The sequence below is a fragment of the Hordeum vulgare genome, chromosome 7H (genome assembly GCF_904849725.1).
Source record: "Hordeum vulgare subsp. vulgare chromosome 7H, MorexV3_pseudomolecules_assembly, whole genome shotgun sequence".
NCBI lineage: Eukaryota > Viridiplantae > Streptophyta > Magnoliopsida > Poales > Poaceae > Hordeum > Hordeum vulgare.
In genome coordinates, this window is record NC_058524.1 from 552255858 (window position 1) to 552281663 (window position 25806).

A 25806-nucleotide genomic window follows, 5' to 3' on the forward strand; every position below is an offset into this window, starting at 1 on the left:
ACCGGCGAAAATTGCACGGCACTAAAGAAGATAGTGATGGTGGAAGGTGAAAGTGCATCTAAACCATGGGCTCAACATTAGTCAAGAAGAACTCATATACTTGTTGCAAAAGTTTTAGTAGTAATCGAAACAAAGCATTCAACTCATACTCCTAGGGGAAGGGTTGGTAGGTATAAACCATCGCGCGATCCCGACCGCCACACAAAGGATGACAATCAATAGACTAATCATGCTCAGACTTCATCACATAGCGGTTCACCATACGTCCATGCTACGGGAATCACTAACTTCAACACATGTATTTCTAGATCCACAACACCTTACTAATATAACTTCAATATTACCATAACCACAACTCAAAACTAATTGAGATGAATCAAACTTCTCCAACTATTCAATGCACATGATGGTGGAAGTTTTCATATCCCTTTGGATACCTACCCCTTTTGAGACTACTTTAATAGCATATATAAACTACCAAGCCACGCACCGCCTTGCTCTAAAAGATATAAGTGAAGCACATAGAGCAAAAGCAACTAGCTCAAAAGATATAAGTGAAGCACATGCGAGCTGAATTGTCTAACCAAAGGATATAAGTGAAGCTCGACAAAATCACGGTGAGTGCATGTATCTCTCTTTAGGTGTGCAGCAAGGATGATTGTGACGCAAAAATAAAAAGACTCCTACGATACAAGACGCTCCAAGCAAAACACATAACATGTGGTGAATAAAAATATAACCCCAAGTAACGTTACCGATGGATTGAAGACGAAAAAGAGGGGATGCCTTCCCGGGGCATCCCCAAGCTTAGGCTTTTATGACATCCTTGAATCAACTTGGGGTGCCTTGGTCATCCCCAAGATTGAGCTCTTGCCACTCTTTATCTTTTTGTCCATAAGAACTTCACCCAAAACTTGGAAACTTCACAACACGAAACTTAAACAGAAACTCGTGATAACATTAGTATAAGAAAGCAAACTACCACTTCCTTATATACTGTAGAAAACTTAAATTCTACTTATGTTGATGTTGGGTTACTACATTTTCAATATTCCATGGCTAATACCCCCCGATACTATCCATAGTTTCATCAAAATAAGCAACCAACTCAACAAAAACAGAATCTGTTAACAAGCAGACCAGTCTGTAGCAATCTGTATACTTCGTATACTTATGGTACTTCAAAAATTATGAAAAATTACGACAGTCTGAAGAATTTGCATAGTAATCCGAAGCAAAAATAATCAACTCAAAATCTCTTACAGAACAAAAATGAAAATTCTTTTCGTGAGCATAAAGTTTCTGTTTTTTCCAGCATGACCAAACGATCATCCCCAAGACTAATCATAACGGTTTTGCTTGGCACAAACGCAAAAAGAAACACAAAAAATGCAATCATAACGGAATTATGGAAGTGTGGAAAACACAAAACAGAAAGAAAAAGGATGGTCGTTGGGTTGCCTCCCAACAAGCGCTATTGTTTAACGCCCTTAGCTAGGCATAAGGTGATGGAATCACGTATAGTCATCCTTGGTGCTCAAACCATAAGTAGTGTGATCATTTACCATCTTAATATCTTCATATTTATTGGATGACTCACCACTAGCTTTAGGAACGAAAACAGACTTGACGATCTTTTTGAGAGTGAGATTTGGAGTATTTTGCACAGCGGCAAAAGCGGAACCCAAGTTGGTCATGACATCTTCTAGTTTGCCAATTCTAGAGGAATCGTTAACTATAGGTTCCTTCTCCCTAAAATTTTTCAAGACCATTCCCACTTTGGATCCGTACTGAGTAATTTGGTTGTGGATCTTTCTGTCCAAACCCTCAACAAGTTCAATTGTGGCAAAAAAAATTCAATAGCGTCAAGCCTTTGCATCACGTGTTCCAAGGTCAAGGTAGTTCCATTAACCATGAGCGGGGGTGAGCCTACCAAATTCATGATAGCTCCATAGGAGTTAACAGTATGGCTCCCCAAAATATTCCCGCCTACGATGGTATCAATAATATACCTATTCCAAGGAGAGATTCCAACATAATAACTGCGAAGAGGAACGGTAGTGGATTGCTTACGAGTAGATCTACTTTGAGCATTGCAAATCCTGTACCAAGCGTCCTTTAAATTTTCTTCCTCATTCTGCCTGAAATTGAGAACTTCGTTCTTAGGGGTATCGTTTGGAGTAGTGGGTCTAGCCATTGATGGACTATCCCACACACGAACGAGCAGGAAGTAAGCGAGTGAAGCGGGCAAAAGAAACGACAAAGGAAAACGGCAAAAAGGCAAATGAAAACGGCAAAGGAGAAAGGCAAATGAAAACGGCAAATGTGAAGTGGGGGAGAGGAAAACGAGAGGCAACTGGCAAAAAGGGTAAATGCAAGAGATGAGTTTGTGACACCTACTTGGATAGATCTCCTCCCCGCGCCAGAAATCAGCACATTGACGAGAGACTATTCTTGACTTGATCCTCCTAGGCAACGGCGCCCGAAATCCTTCTACTACTGCGACAACACACCTTCCCTGGTACGGTGCCAGGAATCCTGCTACTACGGCTACGCCTTTAGGGACTTCGTTGGCAAATATGCAAAGGATTTCCCCGCGGCCTTGGAGCCTTGCGTTGGTGTTCCCTTGAAGAGGAAAGGGTGATGTAGCACAGCAGCGGTAAGTATTTCCCTCAGTTTTGAGAACCAAGGTATCGAACCAATGGAAGATCTCGTCAAGTCACAAGTACCTGCACAAACACAAAGATCTTGCACCCAACGCTATGAAGGGGTTGTCAATCCCTTATAGATTGTTTGCAAAGTGAGAACTGAAAGCAACAAAGTAAACAAGCAAAGTAAAAGTGAAAGTGGAAGCGATAGTTGTGAATAGACCCGGGGGCCGTAGTGTTCACTAGTGGCTTCTCTCATGAAAGCAAGTAGACGGTGGGTGAACGAATTACTGTCGAGCAATTGATAGAACCGCGCAAAGTCATGACATTATCTAAGGCAATGATTGTATCTATAGGCATCACGTCCAAAACAAGTAGACCGATACTTTCTGCATCTACTACTATTACTCCACACGTCGACCGCTATTCAGCATGCATCTAGTGTATTAAGTCCAAAAGAACAGAGTAACGCCTTAAGCAAGATGACATGATGTAGATGGACAATCTCATATCTACGATAAAAGCCCATCTTGTTACCCTTGATGGCAACAACACGATGCGTGCCTTGCTGCCCCTTCTTTCACTGGGAAAGGTCACCACACGGTATGAACCCAAAACCAAGCACTTCTTCCATTGCAAGAATCATAGATCTAGTTGGCCAAACAAAACCCAAGACTCGGAGAGACTTACAAGGATAGCAAATCATGCAAATAAGAAACCAACAAAGACTCAAATATAATTCATAGATAATCCGATCACAAATCCACAATTCATCGAATCTCGACAAACACACCACCAAAGAGGATTACATCGGATAGATCTCCATGAAGATAATGGAGGAATTTGATTTGAAGATCCAAGAGAGAGAGAAGAAGCCATCTAGCTACTAACTACGGACCCGTAGGTCTGAAGTGGACTACTCACGAGTCATTGGAGAGGTGATGATGTTGATGTAGAAGCCCTCCAACTCCAAAGTCCCCTCTGACAGGGCACCAGGAAGGGTCTCCAGATGAGATCTCATGGAAACGGAAGCTTGCGGCGGCGGAAAATTGTTTTCATGGATGCCCTGATTTTTTCTGGATTTTTAGGGAATTTATAGGCCAAAGACCTAGGGTAGGGGAGCGCTAGGGGGGCCACAAGCTTGGTTGCCGCGGCCTCCCCCCTGGCCGCGGCAACATGGCTTGTGGGCTCCCTGAGAGCACACTGCCTTGGCCCTCAAGCCTCCCGATCTTCTTCCGCTCTGGAAAAATTTATTTCGGGGATTTTATTCCGTTTGGACTCCGTTCCAAAATCAGATCTTAAAAGAGTCAAAAACACAGAAAAAACAGGAACTGGCACTTGGCACTTAATTAATAAGTTAGTCCCAAAAAAGATATAAAAGGTAAACAAAACATCCAAAGATGACAAGATAACAGCGTGAAACCATAAAAAATTATAGATACGTTTGAGACATATCAACGTCATCCTTCATGGGTTGTATGAGATCTTCCTTTTGACGCAAGCCCATGGAAACACGCCTAACCCCCACATAGAACTCTCACGAAGACCATGGGTTAGTACACAAACATGTAATGGACAATGCTTACCATACCATGGGATCACTTGATCCCTCTCGGTACATCTTGTACGCTTTGTGTGTTGATCATCTTGATTTACTCTTTGTCTGCGATCTTGATCAACCTTGTGTCTCTATGACCATTCTTTGGATAATACCTTGAATATCTTGGTCATCATATAAACTCCTTGAACCCAACAGATGGACTTCAAGAAGTGCATATGGACAAATCCTATAAATATAACTTAAGGCAACCATTAGTCCATAGGAATTGTCATCAACTACCAAAACCACATATGGAGATATATGCTCTAGCACCTTGCCACAAGTGTGTTAAGAGGTACAAAGAGTGATACAGGATTGAATCACTGAACAACAGTCAAAGTTATCCTTAGTAACTGATGGACTAAGGATTTTTTCTCGATTATGGAGGTGGTTAAAGAGTTCATCGTAAAGGGTTACGTAGATGCAACCTTTGACACTAATCCGAATAACTATGAGTAGTAAAACAAATTCGTATAGTAGAGTAGATATTTGGAGTATTTCTGAATAGCACGTAGTAGCAGCATCTATAAGACAACATAAAGATTTGTAAAGCACACACGGATCTGAAAGATTCAGAATCGTTTACTAATACCTCTCTCACGAGCAAGACGTGATCAAACCCCAGAAATATATGGGTGTTGGATTCGTTAAAATCAAATAGTGATGTGAACTAGATTATTGACTCTAGTGCAAGTGGGAGACTGTTGGAAATATGCCCTAGAGGCAATAATAAATTAGTTATTATTATATTTCCTTGTTCATAATAATCATTTATTATTCATAATAATTGGGAAACTCAAATACATGTGTGGATACATAGACAACACACTATCCCTATTTAGCCTCTAATTGACTAGTTCGTTGATCAAAGATGGTCAAGGTTTCCTGGCCATAGGCAAGTATTGTCACTTGATAATGGGATCATATCATTAGGAGAATCATGTGATGGACAAGACCCAAATTATAAACGTAGCATGTGATCGTGTTATTTTGTTGCTATTGTTTTCTGCGTGTCAAGTATTTATTCCCATGACCATGAGATCATATAACTCACTGTCACCGGAGGAATACCTTGTGTGTATCAAACGTCACAACGTAACTGGGTGACTATAAAGGTGCTCTACAGGTATCTCCCAAGGTGTCCATTGAGTTAGTATGGATCAAGACTGGGATTTGTCACTCCGTGTGACGGAGAGGTATCTCGGGGCCCACTCGATAATACAACATCACAAACATGCCTTGAAAGCAATGTGACTAAGTGTAAGTCACGGGATCTTGTATTACGGAACGAGTAAAGATACTTGTCAGTAACGAGATTGAAATAGGTATATGGATGCCGACGATCAAATCTCGGGCAAGTAACATACTGAGGACAAAGGGAATGACATCCGGGATTATATGAATCCTTGGCACAGAGGTTTAACCGATAAGATCTTCGTAGAATATGTAGGATCCAATATGGGCATCTAGGTCCCGCTATTGGATATTGACCAAGGAGTGTCTCGGGTCATGTCTACATAGTTCTCGAACCCGCAGGGTCTGCACACTTAAGGTTCGATGATGTTTTAGTATAGTTGAGTTATATGTGTTGGTGACCGAAGGTTGTTCGGAGTCTCGGATAATATCACGGACGTCACAAGGGTTTCCGGAATGGTCCGGAAACGAAGATTGATATATAGGAAGTTTGTGTTTGGATTCCGGAAAGTTTTCGGGCATTACCGGCAGTGTACCGGGAGTGACGAATGGGTTCCGGGGGACCACTGGGTGGGACCACCACGCCCCAAGGGGTCCACATGGGTTTGTTGGATGCACAATAAGGTATAATGGGCTAACAAAGTCATCCAAGGAAAGACCATGAGGAAAAAGTGGAAAATCCAAAAGAGGTGGGAAAATAAGGAAGGAGTCCTGATCCAAGTGGGATTGGAGAAGGACTCCTCCCTCTCTCCCACTTCGGCCGGCCCAAGGAGGACTCCTTGGTGCGCCAAGGCTGCCTCTCCCCTCCTCCTATATATACTAGAGGTTTAGGGCTTTTGAGACACAACTTTGCCACGTGCAACTCAAACCTACACCTCGTAATTCTTCCTCTAGATTAGATTTCTGCGGAGCTCGGGCGGAGCCCTGCAGGAATAGTTCATCACCAACAACGGTGCGCCATCATGCTGCCAGAGAACTCATCTACTTCTCCATCTATCTTGCTGGATCAATAAGGCCGAGATCATCATCGAGCTGTACGTGTGCTGAACGCGGAGGTGCCGTCCGTTCGGCGCTAGATCGGAACGGATCGTGGGACGGTTCGTGGGACGGTTCGTGAAGATGTTCCACTACATCAACCTCGTTTCTTAACGCTTCCTGCTGAGCGATCTACAAGGGTACGTAGATCTAATCTCCACTCGTAGATGGACATCACCATGATAGGTCTTCGTGTGCGTATGATTTTTTTTGTTTCCCATGCAACGTTCCCCAACAGTAGCCCGTTTGCCTCATGTAGCAGTGCCGCTATGTCGCCTAGCCCGTTTGCTACCTCGGCCCCGTGCCTCTGCGGCTAGTCCGGCTACCCCGCTGCCCGTGCTCTAGCAGGTGCTTTTGCAGATCCATGAGCACATATGTGCCCCCCTCCTGTCGCTCCGTGACGTGCAAATGCGCCGGCCCATCATCCCGGAGGAGCAGTGCCGATGCAGTGGAAGATTGCAAAGGAATGCCAAGTCCTTGTCGTCATCGTACATCAAGCGTTCTCAATGGGTCCTGATGTCCAAGATGGGCATTTCCGAGATCGAGATTGAACCACTAGTGGATTGCTTGCAAAAGTATGCACAACTTTTCCGGAGCCAGCTGCCTCCACATCGCATAGACGCCCTTGCGTGACTATTCTCCCTGGACGTACCATTTGAAGAGTCCTCGCTGTCCCTAGAATTCTAGAGGGCCAGTTCGGTGGTTTTGTAGGCGTTGTAACGGATAATACAAATCACAATATCATTGTGTGGAACACACGGGGCTCAACAATGCAGCTAGAGGGGCTGCCATGAGGAGCTTGGTTGGTGAAGCTTCGACATCGGTGGTGTGCCTCCTGGAGTCCAAGCTGGAAGTGGTCAACCAGCGCGTGATATCCTCGTTCTTGGGGCTAAAATTTGAGCATTTGTGGCTCTCCCTGCGCATGGCACGACTAGCGGGATCATTGTGGCATGGGACTCCATGGTGGTCATGGTGCCTGCCTTCCGAATCGACCAGCTTTCGGTCATGGTGGAGATGGCTTTCGGAGGGGCAACCAGTGGACCCTGACCATGGTTTACGGACCCACCGATGACACGATGAAACCTCAATTCCTGGATGAGCTGCGGGCGGTCAGGGCGGCTTGCACCGGGTCGTGGGCAGTAGTAGGAGACTCTAATCTCATCGTGGAGGCGACGGACAAAAGCAATAGCATGATCAACATGCGAATGATGGGACGTTTTCGACGCTTCCTAAATGATGTGGATCTCAAAGAGGCGTGTCTCATTGGGCGATGCTATACGTCGAGTAACAAGAGGAACCACCCAACCCTGGAGAAGATTGACCGCTGGTTCTCCACAACGGATTGGGATGTCGGGCACCCGGATCACCTGTTGCAAGCCTTGTCCTCCTCCATCTCAGATCACTGCCCGCTGCTCATGTCAACCAATGTTTCCTTCCATCGAAAATCGCGATTCCACTTACAGAGCTATTGCCCATCGCTGCCCGGGTTCCATGAGGTCGTGGCAATGAACTAGAACTCGCTTCCTCCGAAAGTGGATCCATTCGTGGACCTCTTTCTGCGGCTAAAAGCTACTGCCAAGGCGCTGACCAGATGGAATCAAGCCAAGATTGGCAACATCAAGGAGCAGATTTTGTTGGCAAAGGAGCTCATCTTGTGCTTCGATTAGGCGATGGACACGAGACCTTTGTCGAGCGGAAAGGCATGACTCTGCAAGCAACTCAAGAAGAAGGTGCTTGGATTGACGTCATTGCAGCGGACCTTTGCCCGGTTAAAATCTCGCATATCATGGCTGAAGGCAGGTGATGCAAGTGAGGCGTTCTTCAAGATTTTTGCGAGCCAGCGGCGTAGAAAGAACCATATTTTCAGGCTGAAGAACGGGGCTGCGAAAGCAGACCCGAGGGAGGACATGTGTGCGATGGCGGGGAACTACTACGTTGGCCTGCTTGGGGAGTCGGTGCATCGGCAACTCATACGTCTCCAACGTATCTATAATTTTTGATGGTTCCATGCTATTATCTTGTCAACTTTGGATGTTTTGTATGCATGAATATGCTATTTTATATCTTTTTTGGGACTAACCTATTAACTCAGTGCCAAGTGCCAGTTCCTGTTTTTTCCGTGTTTTTACCCTTTTCAGTGAAGAATATTAAACGGAGTCCAAACAGAATAAAACTTGTGGAATGATTTTTTCCATAATAGAAGATACGCGAGGAACTTGAGAACCAAGGCAAAGAACCCCGGGGGAGGTCACAAGCCCCCTAGGCACGGCCTGGGGGGCGCCTAGCACGCTTGTGGGCCCCCCCGTGGCTCCTTTGCCCTACTTCTTCCGCCTATAAATTCTCCAAAAATCTGAAACTGCCACAGAGAGCCACGGAAATACTTTTCCGCCGCCGCAAGCTTCTGTCTCCGCAAGATCCCATCCGGGGCACGTTCTGGTGCCCTGCCTGAGGGGGGATTCGGACACTGAGGGCTTCTTCATCAACACAATCGCCTCTCTGATGATGTGTGAGTAGTTCAGCACAGACCTTCGGGTCCATAGCTTATAGCTAGATGGCTTCTTCTCTCTCTTGGATCTTCAATACACAGTTCTCCATGATATTCATGGAGATCTATCCGATGTAATCTTCTTTTGCGGTGTGTTTGTCGAGATCCGATGAATTGTGGATTTATGATCAGATTATCTATGAATATTATTTGAGTCTCCTCTGATCTCTTATATGCATGATTTCGTATCCTTGTAATTCTCTTCGAGTTGTGGGTTTTGTTTGGCCAACTTGATCTATAATTCTTGCAATGGGAGAAGTGCTTGGTTTTGGGTTCATACCGTGCGGTGTCCTCACCGAGTGACAGAAGGGGTAGCGAGGCACGCATCATGTTGTTGCCATCAAGGGTAAAAAGATGGGGTTTATATCTATTGCATGAATTTATCCCACTACATCATGTCATCTTGCTTAAGGTGTTACTCCGTTTGTTATGAACTTAATACACTAGATGCATGGATAGCGGTCGATGTGTGGAGTAATAGTAGTAGATGCATAAAGTATTGGTCTACTTGTCTCGGACGTGATGCCTATATGTATGATCATTGCCTTAGATATCATCATGACTTTGCGCGGTTCTATCAATTGCTCGACAGTGATTCGTTCACCCACCGTAATATTTGCTATCATGAGAGAAGCCTCTAGTGAACACTATGGCCCCCGGGTCTACTTCACATCATATTTTCAGCTCTACACTTTTACTTTGTTGCACTTTCCACCTTCAGATCTCACCCTGCAATTAATCGTGAAGGGATTGCCAACCCCTTTATAGCGTTGGGTGCAAGTTTGTTTGTTTTTGCGCAGGTACTTTGGAGACTTGTCTTGATACTCCTACCGGATTGATACCTTGGTTCTCAAACTGAGGGAAATACTAACTGCTACTTGGCTGCATCACCCTTTCCTCTTCAAGGGAAAAACCAACGCAAGCTCAAGAGGTAGCAAGAAGAATTTCTGGCGCCGTTGCCGGGGAGGATCAAGTCAAGATTAGTCCCCGTCAACGTGCCAATTTCTAGCACCGTTGCCGGGTAGTATCAAGTCAAGAATAGTCTCCCTTCAACGTGTCAATTTCTGGCACGGGGGACTATTCTAAGTGAAGCTTATCCAAGTAACTGCCGCAAACTCATCTCTTGCATTTACTTTTTTTGCCTTTTGCCTCTCGTTTTCCTCTCCCCCACTTCTGAAAAACAAAAAATTACAAAAATATTTGCCTTTTTCGTTCGCCCTTTTCTTCTGCTTGCTTCCTTTGCTTGTGTGCAATGTGCCTTCAATATGCTTGCATCTTCGCTTGCTGAAAATCTAGCGATATGGATCCTCATCCACTTACTAATCTCTTTAGGAGATCCAATTATGTTGATTCAATTGCTAGTGAGTTGAGTGCACTTGACTATCTTTATGGAGTTTTGTTTGAGATGCGTGAATCTCAAAATCGTGATGAAGAAATTTATGAAGTGATTCACGAGGGCTCCTTGAATGAAAAGCATGATTGCAATGGTTTCACTATGAATTCTATTAATGGCAGTCATGCTAAAAATATCTAAAACCCTAAGCTTGGGGATGCTAGTTTTGCTTTGTCCACTACTTGTTGCAATGATCATGATTGGGGTGATGATTTTTCTTATGACCGTAAAAATTTGTTTAAGCCTCATGATGATTATGATATTTGCAATAATATTGAAAGTGGGTTTGGAGAAGTCATGACTTTAGTTGATGATAATCCCACTATTTTTGGAGAGCGGCAATTTTGCATGCATGTGGATCATGAAAAGAATATCCTATGTGATAGCTATATTGTTGGATTTGAATATGATCCCACATGTAATTGTTATGAGAGAGGAAAATATTGTGGTAGAAATTTTCAAATGTTGAGATTGCTATTGTCTCTTTCTTCTTCCTTGCGTATGGTAACTATTGGTTGTCTTGACAATTTGTTTTCCTGTAAAATGCCTATGCATAGGAAGTATGTTAGACTTAGATATGTTTGTCACATGTTTCATGATGCTCTCTTCGTGTCCGATTGCTATCTTTTATGTGAGCATCATTGAATTATCAATGCCTAGCTAAGGGCGTTAAACAATAGCGCTTGTTGGGAGGCAACCCAATGAATTTATCTTTGCTTTTTTGCTTTCTATTTTGTTGTGTCCACACCATCATGATTCTGTTATGATTGTGTTTTTGTGTTCCTTTTTGTGTTTGTGCCAAGTAAAACCTTTATGACTAGTTTTGGTGATGGTTGTTTGATCTTGCTAAAAAAGACAGAAACTTTGCGCTCACGAAATTATTTTTAATTCCTATCCAGAAAGAACTTTTGAGTTGATTCTTTTTGATGCTGGTTGATATGCCAATTGCCCTAATTGTAATGATTTTTCTGAATTTTTGAGATACCATAAGTATACGAAGTATACATATTTCTACAGACTGGTCTGTTTTTGACAGATTCTGTTTTTGTTGTGTTGATTGCTTATTTTGATGAAACTATGGTACTAGCCGTGGAGAAGTGGGAATACAGTAATCTAACATCAATCTAAATAGAAATCAAGTTTGCTACAGTACCTAAAGAGTTGGTAGTTTGTTTTCTTATGCTAATGATATCACGAGTTTCTGTTTAAGTTTTGTGTTGTGAAGTTTTCAAGTTTTGGGTGATGTTCTCATGGACAATGGGATAAAGAGTGGAAAGAGCTCAGAGTTTGGGGATGCCCAAGGCATCCCAAGCAAAATCCAAGGACACCAAAAATCCTAAGCTTGGGGATGCCCCGGGAAGGCATCCCCTCTTTCGCCTTCAACCCATCGGTAACGTTACTTGGAGCTATATTTTTATTCACCACATGATATGTGTTTTTCTTGGAGCGACGTGTATTATAGGAGTCTTTTCCTTTTGTTGTGTCACAATCATCCTTGCTGCACACCTTTTGAGATAGACATGCACTCATTGTGAATTTGCTAGAACACTCATTGAGCTTCGCATATATCTTTTGAGTTAGGAAATTTAGCTCACATATGATTCACATATATTTTTTGAGCTAGATAACTTTGCTCTTGTGCTTCACTTAGATCTTTTTAGAGCACCACAATGTCATATTTTGGAGAAATAAGAACTCTTGATCTTCACTTATATCTTTTTGAGAGTGCTCTCTCTGAGTAACTTGGTAGTTGGCGTGTGCCATGAAAGAGTCCTAAAGATGATAGGCATCCAAAGAGGATATAATAAAAATTTCCATATTCAAGTGCATTGATTAGTAAAGAGAAGTTTGATTCCTCTTAGTTAGTTTTGAGATATGGATTTGGTAATATTAGAGTTATGTTAGTGGGGTCTTGTGAATCTAGAAATACTTGTGTTGAAGTTAGTGATTCCCGTAGCATGCACGTATAGTGAACCGCTATGTTAGGAAGTCGGAGCATAATTGATTTATTGATTGCCATCCTTTCTGTGGCGGTCGGGATCACGCTATGGTTAACACCTACCAACCCTTCCCCTAGGAGTATGCGTTTAGCACTTTGTTTCGATTACTAATAAAACTTTCGCAATAAGTATATGAGTTCTTCATGACTAATGTGAGTCCATGGTATAGATGCACTTTCACCTTCCACCATTGCTAGCCTCTCTAGTGCCGAGCAACTTTCGCCGGTTCACAAACCCACCATATTCCTTCCTCAAAACAGCCACCATAACTACCTATTATGGCATTTTCATAGCCATTCCGAGATATATTGCCATGCAACTCCCACCGTTCCGTCTCATGACTTGTGTCGTCACTTTCATATTGCCATTGCATGATCGTAAGATAGCTAGCGAGATGTTTAAACGTCATACGCTAAGCTATATCGTTGCACATCCCGGTACACTTCCGGAGGCATTTCCTATAGAGTCATCATTGTTCTAATCATTGAGCTGTGAGTAAATAAAAGTGTGATGATCATCATTATTAGAGCATTGTCCCATGTGAGGAAATAAAAAAAAGAGGCCAAAGATGCCCACCAAAAAAATGGAAAGAGTCCAAAGAGCCCCAACAAAAAAAGAGAGAAAAAGAGAGAAGGGACAATTCTACTATCTTTTTCCACACTTGTGCTTCAAAATAGCACCATGATCTTCATGATAGAGAGTCTCTTGTTTGACACTTCCATATACTAGTGGGAATCTTCATTAGATAACTTGGCTTGCATGTTCCAATGACGGGCTTCCTCAAAATTGCCCTAGGTCTTCGTGAGCAAGCAAGTTGGGTGCACACCCACTAGTTCTCCTTTTGAGCTTTCATACACTTATAGCTCTAAGTGCATCCGTTGCATGGTAATCCCTACTCATTCATATTGATATCTATTGATGGGTATCTCCATAGCCCGTTGATATGCCGAGTCGATGTGACCATCTCCTCCTTTTTGCCTCACAACCTCCACCACACTCTATTCCACCTATAGTGATATATCCATGGCTCACGCTCATGTATTGCGTGAGAGTTGAAAAGGTTTGAGAAAGTAAGAGTGCGAAAACAATTACTTGGCGAATACCGGGGTTGTGCATGATTTAAATTCGTTGTGTGGGGATGATGGAGCATAGCCAGACTATATGATTTTGTAGGGATAACTTTCTTTGGCCTTGTTATTTCAAAAGTTCATGATTGCCTTGCTAGTTTGCTTGAAGTATTATGGCTTTCATGTCAATAGTAAACTTTTGTTTTGAATCTTACGGATCTGAACATTCATGTCACAAGAAAGAAGTTACAAAGGACAAATATGTTAGGTAGCATTCCACATAAAAAATTCAGTCTTTATCACTTCCCTACTCGAGGACGAGCAGGAGTTAAGCTTGGGGATGCTTGATACGTCTCCTACGTATCTATAATTTTTGATGGTTCCACGCTATTATCTTGTCAACTTTGGATGTTTTGTATGCATGAATATGCTATTTTATATCTTTTTGGGGACTAACCTATTAACTCAGTGCCAAGTATCAGTTCCTGTTTTTTCCGTGTTTTTGACCCTTTTCAGAGAAGAATTAAATGGACTCCAAACGGAATAAAACCTGCGGAATGATTTTTTCCATAACAGAAGATACGCAGGGAACTTGAGAACCAAGGCAAAGGACCCCCGGGGGAGGTCACAAGCCCCCTAGGCGCGGCCTGGGGGGGCGCCTAGCAGACTTGTGCCCCCCCCCCGTGGATCCTTTGCCCTACTTCTTCCGCCTATAAATTCTCCAAAAATCTAAAACTGCCACAGAGAGCCACGAAAATACTTTTCCGCCGCCGCAAGCTTTTGTCTCTGCAAGATCCCATCTGGGGCATGTTCTGGTGCCCTGCCGGAGGGGGGATTCGGACACGGAGGGCTTATTTATCAACACCATTGCCTCTCTAATGATGCGTGAGTAGATCACCACAGACCTTCGGGTCCATAGCTAGTAGCTAGATGGATTCTTCTCTCTCTTGGATCTTCAATACACAGTTCTCCATGATCTTCATGGAGATCTATCCGATGTAATCTTCTTTTGCGGTGTGTTTGTCGAGATCCGATGAATTGTGGATTGAGGATCAAATTATCTATGAATATTATTTGAGTCTCCTCTGATCTCTTATATGTATGATTTCGTATCCTTGTAATTCTCTTCGAGTTGCGGGTTTCGTTTGGCCAACTTGATATGTAATTCTTGCAATGGGAGAAGTGCTTGGTTTTGGGTTCATACCGTGCGGTGTCCTCACCCAGTGACAGAAGGGGTAGCGAGGAACGCATTGTGTTGTTGCCATCAAGGGTAAAAAGATAGGGTTTATATCTATTGCATGAATTTATCCCTCTACATCATGTCATCTTGCTTAAGGCATTAACTTAATACACTAGATGCATGATGGATAGCGGTCGATGTGTGGAGTAATAGTAGTAGATGCAGAAAGTATCGGTCTACTTGTCTCGGACGTGATGCCTATATGTACGACCATTGCCTTAGATATCATCATGACTTTGCGGTTCTAACAATTGCTCGACAGTCATTCGTTCACCCACCGTAATATTTGCTATCTTGAGAGAAGCCTCTAGTGAACACTATGGCCCCCGGGTCTACTTCACATCATATTTTCCGGCTTACACTTTTACTTTGTTGCACTTTCCGCCTCCAAATCTCACCTTGCAATCAATCATGAAGGGATTGACAACCCCTTTGTAGTGTTGGGTGCAAGTTTGTTGTTTTTGCGCAGGTACAGCGGTGCTTCATCTTGATACTCCTACTGGATTGATACCTTTGTTCTCAAACTGAGGAAAATACTTACTGCTACTGTGCTGCATCACCCTTTCCTCTTCAAGGGAAAAATCCAACGCAAGCTCAAGAGGTAGCAGTGCATTGATGTGCCGGGTCACACGGCCATGCTGGTCAACATGATGTCAATAGTCGGTTACCGCTGGTACCCAGAGTATACAGTAGAGGAGCAGTACCGGGATTTCAATCAGAGTCAGTACCTGTGCACTGTTAGGGTATTCCCACATTACCCTGGAGCCGAGGAGCCGGTCCGTTGGTCTTATGGATTGGGGGTTACTTTGACATGGCACTACAAGATGCTGCCTACTCAATGTTGACCATCATGAGAGCCATACATGCACTGCTGCAGAATTCAGAGTTCTGCTATGTTCCCGCTTCTCAGCCAGGAGAAGAAGGATACCTCAGTGGGGTCTACTTTGATTCCTCTATGGAGGATCCGCTGCTGCAGTCCACCGCTGAGATGTTAGAGAATAGAGACAGAGATGCTCGTGCCCTTCGTATGGAGCTCTATGCTACTCGTCCCCCCTTGTGGACAGCCTTGACACAGCTGGCACCTGTAGTTCGGACAGGGTATGGGGATATGGAGATGTTGAACCCTGTTAGGACTCATCTTCTAGCTCATGTTGACTGGCCTGCTATAGGAGGTGTCACCCCTCTTCGGGGACCTCTACTACCACCAGTCAGGGGACCAAGGCCACACCCGTGTCCTTACGGTTCCCAGGGTCTCAGGCTCGAGTATTTCCTGATCAGCAGGTTGAGCTCCTAGGCCATGGAGGCAACCTTTATGAGATGCTTTATGCGGATGCTTGAACCCGTGAGAGGAAGAGTAGTATGGTAGTAGTTGTACTTCCACAATCCCGTGTGTCTTGTGGAGTATGGCTATGACGTGAGATGAGTTCCGGAGGCATAGATAAATAATGTATAGGAATCTTGGTAAGCCTCTGATGAGTAGTATAATCTTTTCAGTAGTTTGCTCTTCGGGTTGAGGTTGTACTGAACTATGTAATGGTGTGTATGAACCATGGTGTATATATAGCAGTTGCTTGTTACCATGTTGTTCGGATGTTCATTTCCGCATTCCATGTGTTTAGTGCATTCTTAATCCATAGTTAGTATTGATGTTGATATTAGTCTAAGCTGTTAGTTTGTTTGCGAGGATGGTGTTCACCAAGCTGAACCGTGCCCCTACCCATGAGCAGGGAGAGGGTAGTCAGGCAGCACAAGAGGAACTGCCTCACCCGCCTTCTCTGGCGGAAGTTATGCTTGAGGGAGAAAGAAACAAGCGAGAGACCAACCGTCTGCTAGAGCGTATTGAGCAAAACATGGCTCGTCAGCCGCAAAATGATGCATTGTCTCTCAATGACTTTGTCAAGCTGAATCCCCCGAAGTTCCATCACTCTGTCGATCCTCTCGACGCTGATGATTGGTTATGCAGTATATCGTGCAAGATACGCTCTGCAAATGTTGCTAAGGCTGACAAGGTGACCTTTGCTGCATATTTCCTGGAAGGTCCCGCCAATCTGTGGTGGGAGGATTTTGAAGCTATGCGTCCTGCCGGACCAGCAGCCACATGGGCTGATTTCAGTGCAACCTTCTCTCTACACCACATTCCAGAGGGTCTGATGGACCGTAAGAGAGAGGAATTATGTGCCTTCACCCAGGGAAAGTTGACCGTGGATGCTTATAGCCGCGAGTTCGGTAATCTCGCTCGCTACGCAACTGAAGAGGTGTCAACTGATGCCAAGAAGCAAGCAAGATTCCGCAAGGGTCTGAGCCCCGAACTTCGTCGTGACCTGCGCCTTCATGAATGCACAAGTTTTCAAGCTCTTGTCAACAAGGCGATCAGTGCTGAGACTGGTCATACCGACTATGAAGCCACGAAGAAGCACTCTCGCGATTCGGGCTCCTCATTTGGTTCCGCTTTCCAAAATGCAGGTTGTGGGTCCCGAATAGCTCCTTGCCGCCAAGATATACCCCAAGGCGATCCTATGTGGCGCCTCGGGCGAACCAGACCAACCCTCTAGCAAAGACCTATGGTGGTCCAGCTAGCAATGCTGCACCACATGCCAATAAGGTGATCTGTTACAAGTGTGGAGAACCAGGGCACTATTCATGAGAGTGTCCTCATAATATAGCTGCCAAGCAACCTGGGAAGTCTATTGAGCAAGGCAAGTCGGGCAAAGCTTATTATGTGAAGCCTCCTACACGTGGCCGCGTGAATTATGTCTCAGCAGAAGAAGCTGCAGAGGATCCCGACGTCATTTTGGGTACGCTCCTTGCCAATCATCACCCAACGTCTGTTCTTATTGACACTCGGTCATCTCATTCCTTCATTTCCGAAAGTTATGCGCAGTTGCATAACATGTCCTTTTGTGATATGCCAATCCATTAGTTGTCCAAACCCGTGGTAGTAAATGGCAAACTTCTAGGATAAGCTATGACAATGAAATCCTAGTAGACAGCCTAGTTTTTCTAGCATCATTGATAGCCCTGAAATCCTCAGATATTAATATCATCTTGGGAATGGAGTGGATGTCGGCTCATTATGCCAAGATTGATACCCATACTAGGAATGTTCAGCTTACCCATCCCACGGGTGAGATAGTTAATGTCTCTACTTGAGTTGCCAAATGCCAACTCTATTCCATCAATGCTAGTCCTCTCCCAGAGCTTGAACACATTCCGGTAGTCCGTGACTTCCCGGATGTTTTTTCCAGAAGAACTGCCAGGAATTCCACCTGACAGGGATGTAGAGTTTGTGATAGACCTTGTTCCAGGAACTGTCCCAATAGCCAGAAGACCCTATAAGATGGCACCCTTGGAGCTAGCCGAACTTAAGGAATCACTAGATGAGGCCTTGAATAAAGGTTTCATTCATCCTAGCTCTTCCCCTTGGGCTTGTCCCGTGCTCTTCATGAAGAAGAAGGATGGAACGGATCGGATGGTTGTAGATTATCGACCAGTTAATATGGTCACCATAAAGAACAAATATCCACTCCCCAGGATCAACGATCTGTATGATCAGCTCGCTGGATCCTCACTCTTCTCCAAAATGGATTTGAGGTTGGGTTACCATCAAATCAAGATCAAGAACGGGGACATTCCAAAAATGGCCTTTGTCACTCGTTATGGCCAATACGAGTACACCGTTATGTTCTTCGGTTTAACCAATGCCCCAACCACCTTCTCTCGCTTGATGAATTCAATCTTCATGGAGTATTTGGATAAATTTGTCGTGGTATACCTCGATGATATTCTCATCTACTCGAAGAACGAACAAGAACATGCCGAGCATCTAAGGATGGTATTGATGAAACTTCGAGAGCATCACCTTTATGCCAAGTTTTCAAAATGTGAATTCTGGTTACCAAAAGTGACCTATCTAGGCCACGTAATCTCTGGTAAGGGTATTGTTGTCAATCCCGAGAGAGTTCAAGATGTCCTTGATTGGACTCAACCTGAATCGGTAAAGCAAGTTAGGAGTTTTCTTGGTCTAGCGAGCTATTGTCGCCGCTTTGTCGATAATTTCTCCAAGGTTGCAAAGCCTCTAACTGAACTCCTCAAGAAAGATAAAAAGTTCGAGTGGACACCACAGTGTGAGCATAGCTTTCAGGAACTGAAAAGACGCCTGACTTCCGCACCTACGCCGCTACCACCAGATTTCTCTAAGGACTTTGTTATCTATTGGGACGCCTCGCGACAAGGATTAGGTTGCATTCTCATGCAGGATCGTCATGTGATTGCATACGCATCTCGACAGTTGCGTCCACATGAGGATAATTATCCCACACATGATCTTGAGCTTGCAGTAGTAGTCCATGCACTAAACACCTAGCGACATTACCTTCTTTGTAATCATTGTGAAATATTCACTGATCACCAAGTCTGAAATATATCTTCACCCAGCCGGATTTGAATCTCAGGCAAACACGGTGGGTTGAGTTGATCACAGATTACGACTTAGGGATAAGTTACACCCCGGGGAAGGCCAATGTTATGCCTGATGCACTAAGTCGTAAGTCTTATTGTAACAATCTGATGCTACAACGAGGTCAACCACGTCTCTATGAGGAATTTCGGAAGTTAAACCTCCACATTGTTCCTCAAGGATTCCTTTCTAACCTGGTGGCAAAACCTACTCTTAGGGATCAAATCATAGTTGGACAAAAGCGTGATAAGGGTATACCACAGATCAAGGAGAATATTATTAGCGGAAACGCTAAGGAATTCTCCATGATGATCAAGATGTTGTGTTCTTTCAGAACCGTCTAGTGGTTCCTAAGAATCCACATCTGAGGCAGTTGATCCTTAAGGAGGCTCATGTTTCCCCTCTCACCATTCATCCTGGTAGTACTAAGATGTATCAGGACCTACGCCAGACGTTCTGGTGGACTAGGATGAAGAGATAAATTGCCGAGTTCGTTGCTAACTGCGACGTTTGTCGTCGAGTTAAAGCGGAACATCAATACTGGCACCCTTCAACCCTTAGCTATTCCTGAATGGAAATGGGATAAAGTTAGTATGGATTTCATCACTGGATTTCCCAAGACCAAGAAAGGAAATAATGCTATCTTTGTGGTCATTGACCATTTTTCCAAAGTAGCTCATTTTCTTCCAATTCGTGAGAGTATAACAGCTAGCCAGCTAGCAGAGTTATATATCTCTCGAATAGTGTCTCTTCATGGTGTTCCTCTGGAGATTAACTCAGATCGTGGAAGTATTTTTACTTCTCGCTTCTGGGAAAGTTTTTAGAATGCTATGGGGACTCACCTATCTTTTAGCATTGCTTTCCATCCTCAATCAAGTGGTCAAGTATAAAGAGTGAATCAAATCCTAGAGGATATGCTCCGAGCTTGTGTTATATCGTTTGGTATGAATTTGGAGAAGTGCCTTCCATTCGCCGAATTTGCTTATAACAATAGTTATCAATCAAGCTTGGGCAAAGCCCCTTTTGAAGTTCTCCATGGACGAAGATGTCGAACACCTCTTAATTGGTCAGAAACTAGAGAGAGGCAACTCCTTGGTCCGGATATGATCCAGGAAGCATAAGAGCAAGTTCGCATTATTCATGAAAAGTTGAAAACAACCCAATCTCGTAAAAAGAGCCAATATGATCATCATCATAAGGCTGTGACCTTTGAAGTTGACGATAAGGCTTACCTTCGAGTTACACCTTTGAAGGGTAACCATCGTTTCGGTATCAAAGGCAAATTGCCTCCTTGTTACATTGGTCCTTTTCACATTCTTGCCAAACGAGGAGAAGTTGCCTACCAGTTGGAACTTCCTCCGCATCTTTCCAAGGTTCATGATGTTTTCCACGTCTCGCAACTCAGGCGTTGATTTTCGAATCCTATCCGTGAAGTGGTCCACGAAACGCTTGATCTCCAAGATAACCTTTCATACCAAGAATGCACTGTTCGTATTCTTGATCAAGCTGAGCGTACCACTCCATGTCGAAACCTCAAGTTTCTTAAAGTTCAATGGTCAAATCATTCTGAAAAATAGGCAACATGGGAAAGAGAGGATCGTCTTTGACTTGAGTATCCCGCGCTATTCCCAACGACTTCCAAATCTCGGGACAAGATTCTTTTGAGTGGGGGTGACTTGTCACATCCCTAGCTACCCTTTGAAGTCCAGCAAGATTGTGCTCATGTTTATTTTGCATTTAAAAGTGAAAATGGAAGTCAAAGAGAAAAACCCTAGCAACTCTATATTCAAATTAATTCAAACTTGTGCCAAATCAATGAACTCAAAATAGCCTTCATAAAAGTCCATCATTTTTGATAAATATTGGAAACAACAATTCAGGGGTGGATTTCTTTTTAAAAATACTTTTGGCATTTTATTTTAAACACAAAAGCCACTGAAATCAACTATATATTTGATTTCCAATATTTCAGAGTTTCATAAAATGTTGATTCTTTTATATGGGGTTGGAAATATTCCAAATAACACCCCAGAGTTTATTCACTATTTTAGAAATAGTTTGGAGCCAAAAATAAAATCAAACAAAAGTCAGAATTGTTTTAACAGAAATATAATTGAAAAAAGAGATGGAAATGCTTACCTGTCGCTCTAGCCCAACCCATCTTCTCCCTCGTTGTCGTCTTCCTCGCGCCAGTCGGCAGTAGGAGGTCTCCGTCGCTCCCTCCGGCGCGGCCATGCACCTGCGTGCCTGCGTGGACCCTCCGTCACGCTGGCGAGGAGGGGATAAGCTCCCGCAACCCATTCCAACTCTCTCCCACTCCCCATTCGCCCCCTCCGTGCCTCTCCTCTCGGCCGCCATTGGAGCGAGCTCGAGCTCGAGCTAGCCGTCGCCTTCGGCCATCTCTAGCCTCCCTGAGCACGTCGTTCTCTCCACCTTGACGAGCACGTTGTCCCTGCCTAAGGAAAGGAGCCCTCGAGCGCTGCATCGCCCTGACGCCATCATCTTCCTCCTCGGATCCCCGAAGCTCGCCGCCGTCGTTCTCCCTCCTCAGACCGTCCCCGAGCCCGCTTTCGACGCCTCTGCAATCGTTGTGAGCCCAGGGATCTTTTCCCCTCGATCCCTTGCTCTAGGCCCCGATTCCACCGGAGCCCGACAAGATCCGCCGCGGGAGCTCATCGTCGGTGACACTTCGGTGATCGGTTGGTCGATCTGAGGATTCCATCAGCTCCAGCTCGACTTGTAGGTGCTATAGGAGCCCAACCCCATGCGTTATAGGCCTCGTAGCATCAATCTCGATGATGCCCGAGCTTTGGCCGCTGCCAAGCTCGTCGCCGACGTCAGCTCCGGCCACTTCAGCCCCTGAAACTAGCAAAAATGGACTCGCGGGTGAAGTGTCGTTCTCCTGGTGCCCTCCGCCGTCCTTTTGGTCACCGGAGGAGCAATCCCAAAGCCCTCCGCCGTCTCTGGAGCCACTGGAGGCTCGCCCTGGGTGGGTTTGACCCCATCACCGTTGGGTTTGACCCCCTGGGTCTATGACAGGTGGGGCCAGCCCCCTGGCTAATTAAGTTTAATCTAATAAAAATAATTAGCTAATTAAATCCCTAAACAGCCAATAATTAGCTAATTAAGTTTAATCTGGTCAGAGTCAATGACCAGTGGGTCCCACTTGTCAGGTTTGACTTTCAACGACCAGTTGTACCTGCTGATGTCATGCTGACGCAATAATACTAATTATGTTTTATATTAATTCCATAATAAGTGCAAAACTTTGGAAATTCATAGAAAATTGAATATAACTCCAAATTTGACAAATAACATATGCAATTTGATCAGAAAAATCTAATGAACACAATGGTGCTACTTTCATTTATGACAAACAAAGTTATGAAACAGCATCAGGTCAAATCAATTAAATGAATATGATAAATATACTATTTCAACTAATATTTGAATTTGAATTCAAATCAGCATCAACCCAAAGGTTTCATAACCACACTAGCTCATGCTACATTTCATACCATGCCATGATCATGCATCATATTGTTGCATATGATTGTTATTGATTTTCATTATAGTTTCGGTAGGCTCTGCCCTTCTGGATACGTTCGGATATCCGAGTGACGGATTTAATCCCTCTACTGAGCAACAAGGCAAGCACCCTTTTGATCATTCCGATATAATCCCATGTTCTTGCTCCTGCTCCCATTTATTGCATTAGAACAAAATATTTGAAATGCTTTACTTTGGTAGCTGAACCTATTCCTTTGCATGACCTGTCATTGTCACAGTAAATAGCCAACCCTTGCAACCTAGCATACCTGGTAGATGCTTGAGCTGTGATATGTTTTATCCTCCTATGCTTGCTATGCCTAGAGTAGTGTCAGGTCTGTTTCATGTGGGTGATGAATAGGAATGGATGAATGTATTCTAGTGATTGAGAAATAAGTGTGGAACCTGATTTGGTAAAGGTACCGATGAAAGGCAATGTAGGAGTACATGGCGGGTCATTTCATTGGAGCCGTCCTTAGGAACCGAGTTCCGTGTATATAATCCAAGACTAGTTACTACCATATGCTGGGCCCTGAAATATGATCCCGCTCGACTTATTAATCGCTTAGCACCCGGTCCAGGAGTTGCAAGTAGTTTCTGGTGTTTATAGTCATGCTGGAGGCCGTGCATAATGCTGACCTTAGAGGTGGGCTATGATGCGGTAGGTAGTGGCACGGTGTACCAAGTGGCACCCGGATGGTGGGCTTGGGAACCCTGCCCACATCGTTTGGGCCCGTGGCGGAAACCTCGACCGGACTTCCGTGCGGGTTACTCTCAAATAGGCGATAAACCTGGACTAGGTATTAGTGTGGTTAACGGTCGTGGCCGACTCCCTCGCTGGGCTTCCGCTTGAAGGTTGCCGAGGTGCATGACGTGCACATGGCGATAAGTGGCGAGAGCGTGTGTGAAGAAGTACACCCCTGCAGGGTTATGATATATTCGAATAGCCGCATCCGCGAATATGGACTACTTGGAAACATATGTTGTTCATAGACAACTTTAATGGCTACTCATAAAAGTATCAGGATAAGCGTGAGTATCATGTATGGCATTTTCGTAGGGAGACGGAAAGGAGTTCATGATAGTGTATTGTTGTGGTGGTAGTGCACTCGTGTACGACTTATCAAAGTTGTTCAAACTATTTAAAATTGTAGTTTAGTCTAGCCAAGAGTCAAAGCTGGCTTGCTGGATGACACACCACAACCTCCTTTTTTGATACATGTGGATAAGTAGATAGATTTATTCTAAAGTCTTGCTGAGTACTCTTGTACTCATGTTTGCTTAATAAATGTTGCAGAGGATACCCACAAGCCAACAAGTGGGTTCTTTCTAGACATCGATGATGATGAGTAGCTGGTGTCCCAGCTACGACATGTCCCCTCTCAGAAGGGATCTGTAGATAGTCAGGCTTTATTTCTTTTCCTTTCAACTATTTGTACTCAGACATCTTTTATACTTCCGTTGGTTTGTATAACTCTGCTTGTATGACTTGAGTGTCGGGTCGTGTGACACTGATACGTCTCCAACGTATCTATAATTTTTGATGGTTCCATGCTAGTATCCTGTCAACTTTGGATGTTTTGTATGCATGATTATGATATTTTATATCTTTTTTGGGACTAACTAGAAAGAGATTTTGAGTTGATACTTTTTTATGCTGCTTGATATGCCAATTTCCCTAATTATCATAACTTTTCAGAATTTTTGAGATACCAGAAGTATACGAAGTATACAGATTGCTACAAACTGGTCTGTTTTTGACAGATTCTGTTTTTTGTTGTGTTGATTGCTTATTTTGCTCTAACTATGGATAGTATCGGGGGGGGGGGGGGGGTACTAGCCATGGAAAAGTGATATTACAATAATCTAACATCAATATAAATATAAATCAAGTTTACTACAGTACCTAAAGAGTTGGTAGTTTGTTTTCTTATGCTAATGATATCATGAGTTTCTGTTTAAATTTTGTGTTGTGAAGTTTTCAAGTTTTGGGTGATGTTCTCATGGACAATGGGATAAAGAGTGGAAAGTGCTCAATCTTGGGGATGCCCAAGGCATCTCAAGCCAAATTCAAGGACACCAACAAGCCTAAGCTTGGGGATGCCCCGGGAAGGCATCCCCTCTTTCGTATTCAATCCATCGGTAACATTACTTGGAGCTATATTTTTATTCACCACATGATATGTGTTTTGCTTGGAGTGTCGTGTATTATACGAGTCTTTTCTTTTTATTCTGTCACAATCATCCTTGCTCCACACCCTTTTGAGAGAGACATGCACTCATCGTGAATTTGCTAGAATACTCATTGAGCTTCACTTATATGTTTTGAGTTAGGCAATTTAGCTCGCATGTGCTTCACTTATATCTTTTGAGCCAGATAACTTTGATCTAGTGCTTCACTTAGATATTTTTAGAGCACGGCGGTGTCATATTTTGAAGAAATAAGAACTCTCGATCTTCACTTATATCTTTTTCAGAGTGCTCTCGCTAAGTAACTTGGTAATTGGCTTGTGCTATGAAAGTAGTCCTAAAGATGATATGCATCCAAAGAGGATATAATAAAAACTTCCATATTCAAGTGCATTGATTAGTAAGAGAATTTTGATTCCTCACAATTAGTTTTGAGACATGGATTTGGTAATATTAGAGTTATGTTAGTAGGGTGTTGTGAATCTATAAATACTTGTGTTGAAGTTAGTGATTCCCGTAGCACGCACGTATGGTGAACCGCTATGTTAGGAAGTCGAAGCATAATTGATTTATTGATTGTCATCCTTTGTGTGGCGGTCGGGATCGCACGATGGTTAACACCTACCAACCCTTCCCCTAGGAGTATGCGTTTAGCATTTTGTTTCGATTACTAATAAAACTTTCGCAATAAGTATATGAGTTCTTCATGACTAATGTGAGTCCATGGTATAGATGCACTTTCACCTTCCACCATTGCTAGCCTCTCTAGTGCCGCGCAACTTTCGCCGGTGCACAAACCCACCATATACCTTCCTTAAAACAGCCACCATACCTACCTATCATGGCATTTTCATAGCCATTCCGAGATATATTGCCATGCAACTCCCAC